At 42.2% G+C, this 15,535-nt stretch overlaps 1 protein-coding gene across 1 annotated transcript in view; it reads left to right on the forward strand.

The window, feature by feature from the left end:
- The window catches only part of LOC124152597 (atrial natriuretic peptide receptor 1-like), a 243,628-nt gene that overhangs the window by 3,262 nt on the left and 224,831 nt on the right, over positions 1-15,535 (forward strand). The window lies entirely within an intron of this gene.

The following is a 15,535-nucleotide window of genomic DNA, read 5'->3' on the forward strand; positions in this document are numbered from 1 at the left end:
CCCCATTTGTTCTATGTGATGTATACCCTGGACACAGAGCTCTCGTCTGGAAGTGATGTCTCATCTCTGTCTTCTTATCGGTACTCTCCGTCGAAAAAATGTTTATTTTGATTTGTCGGCTTTTTATAGCGTCATATTTTCCAAACTATATCGATGGAAGCAAATTGGTCTAGTGCTACATATTGCACCGGATACTCGAGATGGAACACGATAGATTTATACTGGTTATATAATAACAAGAACCCACATTTTCTCGGTGATCTGACACCACTGGTCAAGCCAACCTTGCTTTGGCCAGTCATGGAGATGAGAGACTTCCAATTAAACGTCAGTGTTGAACAGTTACCCCATGAAGCAAAACATTTTACATACGAGTATTATATATCCATATAAGTTGTTTACTTGTGTGTTCTGCAGCTGATTGTAATTACGTGTGTTGCCAGTGTAGTGGCGGTGTTTCTTTCTTTGTCAAACAGTCTGGAATGACGTGCCCATATTCACAAGGGACGTAACTGTAAGCTGGAAATGCCCCACTCGTAGTTGAGGCAACGTACTTTGGACAACTCTGCCACATCACTCTTCGAGTTGACAGATGATCAGTAGAGCTACATGTCGCCTTAAGATAAAAACATTAGTTCCCATGTTGATATACAGCAGAGAAATGTCAGCGCCGCTTATATTTCAATACAATATGGACATATTCTGAAATCACATCCTGCATTTACTTTTGGACGAAACCCATTTTGTATCGTTTACAAAGTAGCCCTACTAAATACGCGAAACGTCATCGATTATGTAATGACGTGCTTTATAACTGTTCAACAATAATATGTCTTTGACAACCCTTCTAACCGTTTTCTCTCCATCCCTGGGTTAGTTGAGGTGACTCAGTACTCGTCCATCTGTGACAACCTTGTCGTAATTAAGGGGCGACTAACGGGATCGGGTGGACAGGCTCCCTGACTTGGTTGATACATGTCATCGTGTTCTAATTGCATAGATCGCTGCTAATGATGTCAATCACTGGATATATTATTATTATTATTATTATTATTTACAGATTAAAATAATAAATGCAGCAAAGAGGGTTAGGGTGATCCTGGTTAGGCTCATCATCAGCTCAGGGCCCTTACCCCCTCTACACGCGGCCCAGACAGCGAATGGGACTTCTCCCAGGAAGCGTTGCCTTGTCAAACCCACCCAGAACCTTTCGGAGAATGTGAAGGCTCCCCAACGCTGCAGCCTTCTGCATTACCCAGATAGTCAGAAGGGCCGTATTCCAGGTAGCAAACCCTCCCCCAATGTCAGCCAACAGATTGGGAGTTACCAAACCTAAGGCGCCGAGAACAATGGGAGTCGGACAACTTGGTACTTGGGATGCAAGCGTGACATTTCGAAAGCGAGGTCCGCATATTTGCCATGTTTTTTTCTCAATCTTGTCAATCACATTTGTGTCAAAGGGGACAGAAAATTCAATGATATAAATGATTTCATTGGATTTATCAAAAAGGACAAGATTAGGTTTGTTGGCCTGGATACGTCTTAGGCTGTAAACGGGCCTATTCCAAAGAATTTTGTATTTATTATTTTCCATGACGCCCTCTACATATTCCGGGTCGTACCATGGGTGAACCTCTGTGTCAAAACCACAAGCATGATGAAGGCGGTAATAAAATGATCGAGCTACACCATCATGTCGTTTAAGATACTGTGTTTGTGCCAAAGCTGGGCAGCCACTGATAATTAGTTGGACTGTCTCATTATATTCATTACACAATCTACATTTCATATTTACATTTTGATGCAAAATCACACATTGACGGTTTCGAGTGGGAAGTGACTGGTCCTGGGCAGCAAACAGAAAGCCTTCTGTTTCACATTCCAGGCCGGACGACTTCATCCAAGCGAAGGACTCTGCAGGGTTGTTGATCTTCTCAACACACTGGACATAAAGCCGATTCATTGGTCGTTCAGATAGCTTCTCCTAGAGGCCTGGCACTTCGCTTGGTTGACACTCATTTCTGTACCGTCCAGCACTACAGGACCATCAACAACATCAGCACCGACATTGAGATAATGTCCCACATCCTTGGCTCGTTTTAGAAAACAGTGGAATGCCTTGTTTTCATCATGAGTCTTGACATGCTTCACACGAGGATCATCAGACAAATAAATGTGTAAATGTGCACAAAACAATTATAACATGAAGAGCCTGCACATTAGTCAAACCACGTCCCCCCATTATTATTATTATACATTTAAACCGTACTTATTCTGTTACTAGTATCTGTTCAAATGCGGTTTATTTGTCCCCGACCAATGGATCTGTTTTCATTCGTTTTCATTCTCAACTCCCTGGGGAGTATACAACCCAAGCTGCTTACGCGCGCTTGGGTGTTTCTTTACATCCACCTCACATATCGGGTACCCATTCCCTGCTGGGTGAACAGAGGCACATTTGAACCAAGTCACTTGCCCAGGATGACACTACACGTTTGACACTTGTGTTTCGGGCGGATGTGTGTATTCGTGTTTCCACCATCTGGTCATCTAACAACGTATGAGTGGGTTCTTGTGTGTGCACATGGTGTGTGTTCTGTACGCTAGGTCCGTGACGACACTGTTGGTCCATAGGCTGAATAAGAACCTGGTCACTAACGGGACACGATCGCAGCACCTGGTGAAGGAAAAAGTCATTAGTACCCACGTGGTGATGATACGGGTGGTAGGATACTAAATCCGTACGTCCCACGTGTGTCGTACAAGTTTGACCTCGTTTTCATTGGATAACCCTGACCTCTGTCACACCGGAACTACTTTTTCTCATTCACTTTTACAAATGCAAGGCTAAGCTGAAGTAATCTCATGAAAGCGAGAGACATTTACACAGACTTTATTAACCCAAACAAGCATCAAAAACAAGTCACACGAATCAAATTCGCTTTGCATTCTATATTAGTTATGCATAGTGCTATTACAGACGTGTATATATATAATCGAGCTATATCCATTTGCAATGTACGACTAGATCTACCGAGAGATCGAGTGTCCATATGACGCGACTTTAAATTTGATTTAATGTTAATGGTTATGCGTGGTGGAATGAAGTCAGTTTTAACTACCTGGACAGATATCTAGACTTACGTGTGATGCTCCGGTTGTGCCATCAGCTCATCGAAGCATATTTGGTATTTTTGCTTCCGAAGGTGTTTGTTTATGAAAGAACTACACGACTGAACGACCAGATCACTCAAAGTGAACAGTTCAAATACAAATCATTCGAAAATTCCGTGGAAGTGTGTCTGACTTCTGTTTCTGTGGCCCCAAACATCCCAAAGGTGAACAATAACATTCCCTTTTGACCTCTAACGTAAAACGCTGTGAGGACATCACGGTTGTCTTTTCTTATTCCGATGGTGACCTTGCCCATCGTTCGAAGTTGTCACTGACATGCAAGCAGGTTGGAGTTTGTTTATTTCCCCTTCTTAAGTATAGAGCCGTACAGTTAACATAAACGTGTTGGGCGAGCACTCTGATTTCCCTCTTCCAAAATGGTACGGAGAGGATATAAATTCAGTTGATAAATCAGTCCGAGGTTCAAAGCGCGGCGCTCATTAACTTTTAATTTTTTCTGACAGTTGTCCTGCGTACTAACATCTATGCGCTTGAATTACCATAAGTTGAAAGAATTCTAAAATAAGATCTTGAGCGTTGATGCTGTCATGTTTACACACACAACAGCAGGAACATGTTGTTAACGCGTTTGCATAGAAATGACAACAATGCCCATATTTGGGCATATGCCCAACCAGATTTACAACCGGGTTCAGTTTCGTATGTTAACGAACGCAAGTTGTTATGTCTTTACACTTAAATATATATTTAACGTAGGTAATAAATAAAATACCACACTCATTCTAGCTCGGTCAGATACATGTACCATAGAAAGTCCACTCGTTTCGTAAAAAATGGCATCTAACGAGAATGAGTGTATTATTCCATATATGTACCTATATATTCCACTAAATATGCTTTCATGTTATTATGTTTATTAAGATTGACGTTTCTATAGTATTGAACAGCGAACAAGGAGAGCTATTGATTCTTTTGGTCAACGTAATCAATAAATATACCAGTATCGCTGATATAGTATGGCGTTTGTGAATTAAAATTAAAATCTCCGTCACAATGAAGAGCACTCTCAAACATTGCGTTCGATTAACGTGCATTTTAAATGTTTTGTTTTTCCTTCAGTTAGGACTGGGGGTTCTCGACAATACTTATTGTCTTCATTGCCTGATACTGAACAACGGGAATGACGCACGAGACCTTCAAGAGTTACCTCCCTTGGATACTAACATTGTCCAAAGGATGAATGTTATTTGAGAGCCGCGTGTTGAGTCCGATTATCATGTCGATTGTCTGGATGAAGTGAGTGAGTGAGTTGGGTTTAACGCCGCTTTTAACATTATTCCAGTTATATCACGGCGTGTCAGCTTAATGTGGGAGGAAAGCCCGAAGTAATGCAGGTCAAAGACGTTTACCACTTCGGTGAAACCCACGATCACGGGTATGGTGCTGACAAACCTAGAAACATAATTGGGGCGAACCGGGATTCGAAACCACAATCATAGGTTTCTGGCGTGCCCAAGGAACGCAACTCTGCACAGCGAATCGCGGCGCCTTAGACGACTGGGCCACCCGTGCCCCCTGTCTGGATGAAAGTTACTGGTCCGTGTTGACTATAAAGTACTTTATCGGCATTACGACAGGTAGTCCTACTGAGTTGCTAGACGATGTGTACTTGATAGCTGTGGGCCGTAAAACCAGGCGGCTGTTTCAAGTGATTGTGACAATCCAAATAAAATGTCATAGAAATCATAAGGAAGAGAATATATGGATGTCAACTTCTTTATTATGAGAAACACAACGTTTCGGAGTATATGCTAACTCCTTCATCAGGTAAATGAAAGCCATGAGGCAGAGAGCATATATATGTACATGTAAGGTCAACAAAATTAATAAGATAACAAAAGGTGGAAACTAACAAAGGATACAAGCTAACAAAGGAAGCCAACAGATGATTGGCGCTGATAAGGTAATTAGAAATTGACAATGGAAGCCAACACTTAAGTAATCATTGCTAAGTAATTGGTAATGGACACTGGGAAAATAGGGGTGCATAGCAAGGGACTTAGCATGGACATAGCTCGGATTACTTAAGTGTTGGCTTCCAATACAATGCGTGAAGCCTATTTCTTGGGTCCCCTACGGACGCGGCGTAAAAACATGAACCAGGTTTTCATGTTATGCTCCGGAAACGAAATACGGAGCGACAGTCCAGATGTTTACTACACCCCCCCCCCCCCGCGCTTTATATGCTTCATAATACCCTACCACAATACATCTACAGATGTATAGATCGAGTAAGTGAATGGTATTCGTGAATGGTATTCGTTAACGCCACACACAGTAATATTACGATATCATCCTGTTTTCATTTAATGAAAAGTTCCATCCACCTTGTACAATGGTAACTTCCGGCTTGTACAATGGTAATTTCCGTCTTGTACAATGGTAATTTCCGTCTTGTACAATGGTAACTTCCGTCTTGTACAATGGTAACTTCCGTCTTGTACAATGGTAACCCGATACTCTTTATTTGGGCACTACAAGAAGCATGTGGATGTATATGCCTGGGTTCAATAATATAATTCAGACAATTACTGTGACCACTAACACAGTAAACCTCACTGAAGTAGTTGCAATGGGAACACAAGTGCAGATCCTCGACCAACGTTCCCCGCCGGCTGCCCCAGGAGTTCTGACGCGGCATGGTTACAGATTTTACGAGCGCTTCTGTAAATTCGGTTAAACCCCGTGTACAGATTTCGCTGATATGATTGAAACAGTTGGTTTACGAGGAATTTTTGTCCCAGCACTTATTTTACAGATTTTTTTTTTTTTAAACTTCTGTTGGTGGAAAAAGGCTTTTGTTTTAGTAAAAACATATTTTACAGTAATCTTTAAAGAGTATGTCCGGAAAGGTGACATGGAAAGACGTACGCTTCATGTATTATGCTGATATGTTTGTATTCCACAAATGAAATATTTTCAGTCCACACTTAACGATTTGCGATTTAAACAGTTCCAATTGTTTCAAAGTGGGTAAGAATTATCTTAACAGATTTGTGATGAGATGTGTTGGGAAACACGAGAAAAAGATGTTGTTAGCATTTGTGCCATCAGAAACGACCTCGCATGATCCAAGGACGGATAGAATGATAATACATTTCAAGCAGATCAACTCGTGGGTTAGAATTCACTCACATACGTACAGGACTGTTTAAACAACGTTTCAGCTTACAGAGACTTGTCAGGATTCGAATATCGAAACAGTGTGTGTTTATTCATCACCTTGTTTAGGTTATAGGCCCAGGTTACAAAATACATCACCTTGAGTGAGGGAAAATAGTATTGTTACAGAGTCGACCTCGTGGAGAATGTCCAGAAAAAACATTGGACTCTGTTGTTCTGTTCACCAATTTCATATGAATAACAAAATGCAAGACGTTGGCAGTCTGTCTAACCAACGAACTGCCAACGCCAAGGGATTGAGTCTGTCTCCGGCTTCCATAGGACGTCGACGTAGCCATGGTCACAAGAAAGGACGAAAGCCAAATGATACCAGTTGAAGATTTGCTTCCTCCTTCAGGAACCTTTGGGCCTTCACAAAGTAAGAACAACACAATACTCTGTGTCATTGAAAGGGGCTTTAACGACTCCAGCACCCTCTGCTGATGGCTGGGTCTACTGACAGTAAGGGCCCACAGTGTCGATTAGAGAGTATAGTTCTTGATACTGCTTTGAAACCTTTGGCAAACCAGAAACAGACCCCAGTAAATCAGACAAAGATCGCATGTTCTTGAATTTGAAGTTTGAAATTGATACTTTAAATTTAAGTAACATTTTGAAAAATCAGTTTCACAAAATGAACTACTATGTTTCAAACTTCAGGAACCACCAACAACTTCAGTTTCCTATACGAACTCTGCTTTATCCAGGTTGTTCAATCACAGTAAAGTGTTGCAGAACGTGAACTTGGCAGCTCATGGTGTAAATTCTACTTCTTGTGGCTGTCCAGACTCATCATACGGCTACCAACCTGTAGGTCATATAATCACAGGTGACTTCTCTACTGTTGACAATAACAACCTTCCTCAGATATTCAAATATGGACCAAGATATCGTGAGCAGCCTCCTTCCAAATGGGACCACAACTTTAAAATCATTATGGATGTGTCGAAGCATGTGCCGAAAGAGAGGGAGAACATGTTAAAGAGGAAACGGAGGTGGAACACACCCATTATGTCCCAGCCAGCTGTCATCCAAAGTCTGGCTGCGCTACTTGACAAGTGTGTAGTTGTTCCCACTGACAAGGACTCAAATAACATATTAACCATTTTTGGAAGCATCACGACATTAATTGTTTGATCAAAGAGCTTGGTACAATTGACATATCAAATAATGCTACATATAAGGCCAGTGTGTTATCTGCCCGTAACATGCATCAGTACCATCAACTTTTGACATGACTCCAAAATCTGATGACATGTCCATTTCTCTTTCGTACTGGATTCCAAAACTCCATAAAAATCCGTACAAAGAGAGATATATTGCTGGGTCCAAATCCATGTCTCGAAGATGTAAGCTTGATATTGAATACAATCCATAAAGGAATTTCTCTACATTCACAGAAAATATTCGAGACAAGTGGAATCAATACCATGTGGGTTCCCCCCAAAATAAAGGATCAATCAGAAAAGGTGCAATTCTTTCAAAGCATTTGATTTTTCAAATTTGTACTCCACACTATCCCACATGCCAAACTTCATTACTTGATTCATAGGACTTTAGGGGGTACGGCATTTCGGAAAGAAGGTTGTTTGTTTGTTGTTTAACGCCGCACGAAGCATTATTCCAACTATATATGACGGCGGTCTCTAAATAATGGACCAGACATCAGCATCAGCATCGATGCAAGTAATTGGGATACGATGACATGCATCGACCAAGTCAGCGAGCCTGACCACCCGATCCCGTTAGTCGCCTCTTACGACAATCATGCGTTGCTGAAGACCAATTCTACCCCGGATCTTCACGGGTACGGCAAGAAGTACGCATCCCCATGGGCACCAATTGCGGTCCCCTACTTGCTGGTCTGTTTCTTAAAGAACATTTCTGCTCGTACTGGCAAAGTAAAAATGAACGTAATTTGGCCAAGAAGTTTAACTTAAGCTTCAGGTATGTGGATGATCTGATATCGTTCATTATCATACAATGGGTAGGTTTCTCGGCAGGATAAAGCCAACGGATAAAAACGATATCCGTTGGGGTCGTATGCGGATAGAGATGCAAATATCAAAGGTCAAGTAGGGACTACTTTCGCTGTTTATAAACAAACATGGCGTCGCCCTCGTCATTCGGCGATCGAGTCAGAATTAACCATCCCGAATCCTGGATAAACCACAGGGATAAGTGCTATCATTATCAAAAGAACAGTCTAATATACTGAAAATCAGTGTCTAACTGTGACGTAGCTAAGGCATTTTATAAGTTTTAGCAACTTCGGAGATATAAATTTCGAACAATTTTGCGAGGGCACGAGGCCTAGCCAAGCGGGATCAGTAGCCATATCTGTGCTTGTAACCCTCTGCGGCTTGAAACCTTCTCCACAAATTAAAATAGTTGGATTTGGCCGAAATATGTTCGAATTGTTACCTTGTTTCGTTTTGTCCCTGTGTGTACATCTGACTACACTTCTTAACGTTATGACAAGTCCGACCGACTGTCAACAACGTCTGACCGTGGCCGTGACGTCTCATAGACTAGGGTTAGAGTAGCTTCCCTTTGACAAAGGGCAGTTACTCTAGCGGACAGACCGATGGATTGCCGCGAAAGGCAATTACAAACAATTGTTGTTTTGCGTATATGTTGCTTCGCCACCGTATAAGGAACAGATTTCAGTTGGAACTGTATTGGCTACTGTCACTGTCCGACTGACACATCACTTACCTGTGACGTAATAAATATTAATGCGCGCATTCAAGGAAAACTTACACTGTTTCGGTTACGTTTGTGAGAGATGGAAAGCGATTTTGAAGCACAGAATTAAAGATGACATTATATGATAAAGAGGTTATCACGCTTGTGTGTTTGGGGATGGTAAATATCCTGTATTAGGAATAAACACTATGTATTTAGCTCGCCAAGGCTCGCTAAATACAATGTTTATTCCTAATGCAGGATATTTACCATCCCCAAACACACTCGCGGGATAACCTCTACCTAACCATCAAACCGCCAATCCCTTCCACTGATTTACCCAGGCTAGAAATAAGAGACACCAGTGAGGCACATAAAGATTGAGAGTGACAAAACACTCTCCACAAGACTGTATGACAAAAGGGATCATATCAAGTTTTCAATGGTCAATTTCCCCTTTATGTTGATCATTGTTCCTGCAGCTCCACCCCTTGGGGTCTACATTTCCCTATTTTGACTTGTAGCATATGTTCCCATGTATTTTTAGCTGAACAGTTGACTTTCCTTTGCATGCGTTTGTGACGGGCGCCACCAGTGGGGCAGGATACGCTCACCAGGTATCATCACTAATTGATAGTAATCCATAAACATAGTTTCATGATATAGTCGGAATCGTACAATCGTCTATTTTTGACAGATATTTCTTATAATATATGAATATGGAAAGGTTTTGTCGCTTTTATTTATTGATAAACATATAGTGAGTATTTTTACAGCTCTAGTTGACATGTGGAGATTGAATATTGCTGAGTGCGGCGTTAAACAACAAACAAACAAACAAACAAACATACCTACGAGCACTGGCACAGTTCCTGTGTCCACTCGTCACCGCTCGCATCTTTCCGTTCGTCATGAGGGCGACAGACGATCGTCCCGGAATGTCAGGCGTCACCATTCAGGATCAGCTGACTACAAGCAACCTTCAACTAAAGAAAACGTTCATTTGTTCGTATGTAGATGTTAATATACTCCTAGGGAAACGTGCTTAGGAAGCTCACCTCTGAACTTAATATTCTCATTTCCTCTGAAAGTGTGCTTGTTTTGCGTTTGAATTAGGATGAGATAGACAGGCTTTATAACCAATATATTTATTCGAATATCAAACAAATATACAATTTACAATCAAAGACTGCCGAGCATAATTATGTGTTCTGTTCAATCATATTTAGATCTGCTTCGTCTCAATCCCTATTCGAGATGTACAGAACAAACATCAAACCCTAATACAAATTTACTGATTCATTTCTTTAGGGTACACATGTCATTCACAGTACGTCACTTGACAATAATTGTCAGTTATCGTTAAATTGATCTGGTTATATAGTTACTTTTGTTGCCTTGGAGTCGGAATCAAATCGGACATGTACATCTTAAAAAACGACTGCCGTGGAGTTAAGTCTTTGAAGTTATTTTCGTTTGTTATTTGATGCCTGGCGTTTGTGATGTGCTGTAAAGTAGTGTTTGTTTTCAATTTTCCTCATGAACAGACAAATTCAAGAGGAGGGAACGCGATGTTAATTTAGTTTGTGGATGTCTCTTGACAACAGTTTGTTTTTGTATTTAAATTCTCGATTTACTGATGTTAAAAAAAATATTGCGTGTCAAAATAATAGTTTAATTTTCAGATATAACATATGATGACAGTTACACTTTTTCACGTATCTCTTCATAAAAACATATTCATGGATGAGTCTTATTTATATCAGCGTGCATTGTTGCGGACAACTCAGCGCATGGACAGCGATGACCGTTGTTCAGTTAGACGTTGCAGCAAACGTGAAAGGACACGACAGGGCTTATGCCATTTACCCACTGGTATATGGTCTTATACAGACGTTTGTACTGATCTGGTCACGATCTTGCGTCTTTCCTCCGTCACATTGTCTGTATCGACCTCACAATTGCATTATGAGAATAAGGAATCTTGATTGAGGGGGGTTAGTAAAATGCCAGACTTTACCCTCTGCATCGATTCGAATGGGTATTGTGTCTTGTACTGAAGTCGAAGAAATATAATTAAATAATGCGACGCCCCACCAACACGCCATGGCGTAAACAATTATCGTGTCCATTACAATGGAGGACTGTGATGGGAAGTAAGATCCAAGCACGGCGCCCCGTCTTCCCGCTGATGGATGTTACTGCGTTATTGCGACGTTGATAGGATGTTACCTCGGTGGTGTTATGATGACGTACTGTTCCTACGCTGTTGTTACGATGACGGGGCGTTACTACGTTGTTGCTACGATGACAATATGTTACTACGTTGCTTCTACCGTGACAAGGGTGTCACTACGTCGCCGCTACGATGACAAAATGTTACTACGTTGCTTCTACCGTGACAAGGGTGCCACTACGTTGCCGCTACGATGACAATATGTTACTACGTTGCGTCTACGATGACAGGGTGTCACTACGTTGCCGCTACGATGACAATATCTTACTACGTTGCGTCTACGATGACAATATGTTCTTACGTTGCCGCTTTGATGACGGGTTGTTACTACGTTGCCACTATGGTGACGGGGTGTTACTACGTTGCCGCTACGATGACAATATGTTACTATGTTGCCGCTACGATGACAATATGTTACGACGTTGCCGCTATGACGACGGGGTGTCACTACGCTGCCGCTACGATGACAATATGTCACTACGTTGCGTCTACGATGACAATATGTTGCTACGTTGCCGCTACGATGACAGGTTGTTACTACGTTGCCGCTTCTATGACAATATGTTACTACGCTGCGTCTCCGATGACAGGGTATTACTACGTTGCCTCTACGATGACAATATGTTACTATGTTGCATCTTCGATTACAATATGTTGCGACGTTGCCGCTATGACGACGGGGTGTCACTACGCTGCCGCTACGATGACATTATGTCACTACGTTGCTTCTACCGTGACAAGAGTGTCACTACGTTGCCGCTACGATGACGAAATGTTACTACGTTGCGTCTACGATGACAGGGTGTCACTACGTTGCCGCTACGATGACAATTTCTTACTACGTTGCGTCTACGATCACAATATGTTCTTACGTTGCCGCTTTGATGACGGGTTGTTACTACGTTGCCACTATGGTGACAGGGTATTACTACGTTGCCGCTACGATGACAATATGTTACTACGTTGCCGCTACGATGACAATATGTTACTATGTTGCCTCTTCGATTACAATATGTTACGACGTTGCCGCTATGACGACGGGGTGTCACTACGCTGCCGCTACGATGACAATATGTCACTACGTTGCGTCTACGATGACAATATGTTGCTACGTTGCCGCTACGATGACAGGTTGTTACTACGTTGCTGCTTCTATGACAATATGTTACTACGCTGCGTCTCCGATGACAGGGTATTACTACGTTGCCTCTACGATGACAATATGTTACTACGTTGCCGCTACGATGACAATATGCTACTATGTTGCCTCTTCGATTACAATATGTTACGACGTTGCCGCTATGACGACGGGGTGTCACTACGCTGCCGCTACGATGACAATATGTTACTACGTTGCGTCTACGATGACAATATGTTGCTACGTTGCCGCTACGATGACAGGTTGTTACTACGTTGCCGCTTCTATGACATTATGTTACTACGCTGCGTCTCCGATGACAGGGTATTACTACGTTGCCTCTACGATGACAATATGTTACTACGGTGCGTCTACGATGACAGGGTGTTACTGCGTTGCCGCTATGATGGCAGGGTGTTACTACGTTGTGTCTACGACGACAGGGTGTTACTAAGTTGCGTCTTCGATTACAATATGTTACGACGTTGCGTCTACGAGGACAATATGTTGCTACGTTGCCGCTACGATGACGGGTTGCTACTACGTTGCCGCTTCTATGACATTATGTTACTAAGCTGCGTGTCCGATGACAGGGTATTCCTACTTTGCCGCTACGATGACATTATGTTACTACGGTGTGTCGTCGATGATCCGCTAGACGTTGGATTAAACCAAACATTCGTTCTCATTACAATTCTTGTTCTGTCAATAGTCTACCTATTTTATTTCAAGAAAGTGGTAAACGTCTGAGACCTGCATCACTCCGGGCTTTCCTCCCACATTAACCTGACACGCCGTGATGTAGCTGGAATAGTGTTCAAAGAGGCGTAAAGTCAAACTCACTCCAGGTACGAAGGATGTGTCGTCTAAATATTTCTTCAAATGAAACTAAATACACCCGTGTATTTTCTTGGTTTGTTATTATCAACAAAAAATGGGACGATGTTCCAAAATAGAGCCAGGAATGGAACCGCCATAAAACAAATCTTATAAATGGTCCAGAAAATTACGAGAACATTTTTTAACGAAAGGTACTAATTATTTCCCGGCATGTCGCATTTGGAACAAGTCACATAAGAAAACTGTGTGTTGGATGGGGATATCCGTGTTTGGAATTAACACTCTGGTGAAATTAACGGCAAAATAGAGCCAAAAGTAATTGTGTTTCTGCTGTCAACTGAATTGACTGTCAGACCAATGAACTAAAGAGTCACTGAGTAAGAACAGTGTCTGACTAAATAAAACTAATTGTCTTCCAGCTGACATTAGCCACGTCGAGACTTCACCCAAACCATCGACCTGAATCAATACGTTTGTTTCGCAGTGATGCGTTTATCACAGCCCCAAGCCACATAAACACATTCCATGGCAGTTATCACTCGCTCGGTGCTGAGTATTCTCACATGTCTTATACCAAACTGAACGTGATTAGATTTATCTTGTCATAGTAAAAGTAAGGCTATTTTATCAATGCCGCAATCCAACTAACATACGACATCAATCTTTACCTACCCTGAGCGAGGACTTCGCGGAGCACAAACCGTCTTTACTTACTGGACCACACTGGCTCGCAACTTCCTTCATCTGACATCTGCCGCATGTGCAACCCAACATGGACACGATCTTTGGGAGGTTTCGCTTAATCATGCAAACATATTGTCAGTTATTGAAGCCGATTACAGACGGGGTTGATCATGGCGAGCGTTATTGAAGTTTGGATGGTTGCGTGGTTTGTTGTTAAACGCCGCACTTAGCAATAGTTCAGCTATATGACGGCGGTCTCTAAAATAATCAAGTCTGGACCAGACGATCCACTGATTGACATCATGAGCATCAAACCACGCAATTGGGAGCGATTACATGTATTAACCAAGTCTGCGAGTCTGACCACCCGGTCCCGTTAGTCGCCTTTTACGACAAGCATAGTCGCTTTTTACGACAAGCATAGTCGCCTTTTACGGCAAGTATGGGTTGCTGAAGACCTTTTCTAACCCGGATGTTCACGGTTCTGTAAGTGAGTGAGGGGATATATAAACATAACATAATGAGTAATACAGAGATAAAAATAAAAACCACTGTGTTTTGAAACTCGAGGTCGTCTCACTGTAGATTCGATACCTTCTGTTTTCTGAATTGGAACCGAGCCGTTTATATAAATACACATAAGATGTATATCGAGGGCACTTTAACCAATCAAACATTCTTCACTGTCATGACAGAAGTTACGGTGCCCCGGGCTTGGAGTTGGAAACGACTAAAATGTGTATCTCAGTAGTTGTGTGAGTGTTGCCTGGCAGATATCCAGTGTGTCATCGTGTTCCAACAGCTACAGAGACTTTCACATAGTGTAGTGATATACATGTAGGTGGAATATTACTGACTTTGGCGTCATACTTCTTTCATTCAGATCTGTAATCATCATAATTTAGTATGCACGGTACTGATAAGACGCAAGATAGTACAATATGAGGTTTTGATGCAAAATATAAGGTTAAAAATAGGGTTTGAACGTCGCGTCCAAGGTTATCGCGGTTATATGCGACATGCATTCACCTGGGGTTGGGGTTGGGGTGGGGGTGGGGGTGGGTGGGTGTGTACGTGTGAGTGTGTGTGTGTGGCTACATGTACTCGTCCGGACTAATCCGGTTTTATAATTTTAGCCCATTGAGATACCATGCCGCAATTTTACATGGATACCCACTCAGACACAGAATACTGACTTCGAGCCGATCAGTCCTTGTTGTATCCCCTTAAGGCCAAGCGCCAGTCAGGGTAACAACAAGTACCATCTTAAGCGCCCGGTCAGACGCTCCATACTATCACCATGGAGGCGTTCTACTTCCGACGGGTCAGTGAGTTAGTGAAAATGGTTTTATGGTTTTACACGACTTCAAGCAATATTCCAGCTACATTACAGGTAGAGTAAATACCACAATGGGCTACACACACTGCACCCACGTAGGGAATCAAACACTGACCTTCGGCGCGACGAGCGAGCGGTTTAACCACCAGGCTACAAAACCGCCCTGAATGTGACAGGATCCAGTGTTGAATATAGCACTTCTACGTCGTCGCTAGCCCAATAATGGCACCAGTGTCCTGAACAATTATTCCAT

This window comes from Haliotis rufescens, unplaced genomic scaffold (assembly GCF_023055435.1).
Source record: "Haliotis rufescens isolate VD_foot unplaced genomic scaffold, xgHalRufe1.0.p SCAF_14, whole genome shotgun sequence".
In the NCBI taxonomy this organism is placed as follows: Eukaryota; Metazoa; Mollusca; class Gastropoda; order Lepetellida; family Haliotidae; genus Haliotis; species Haliotis rufescens.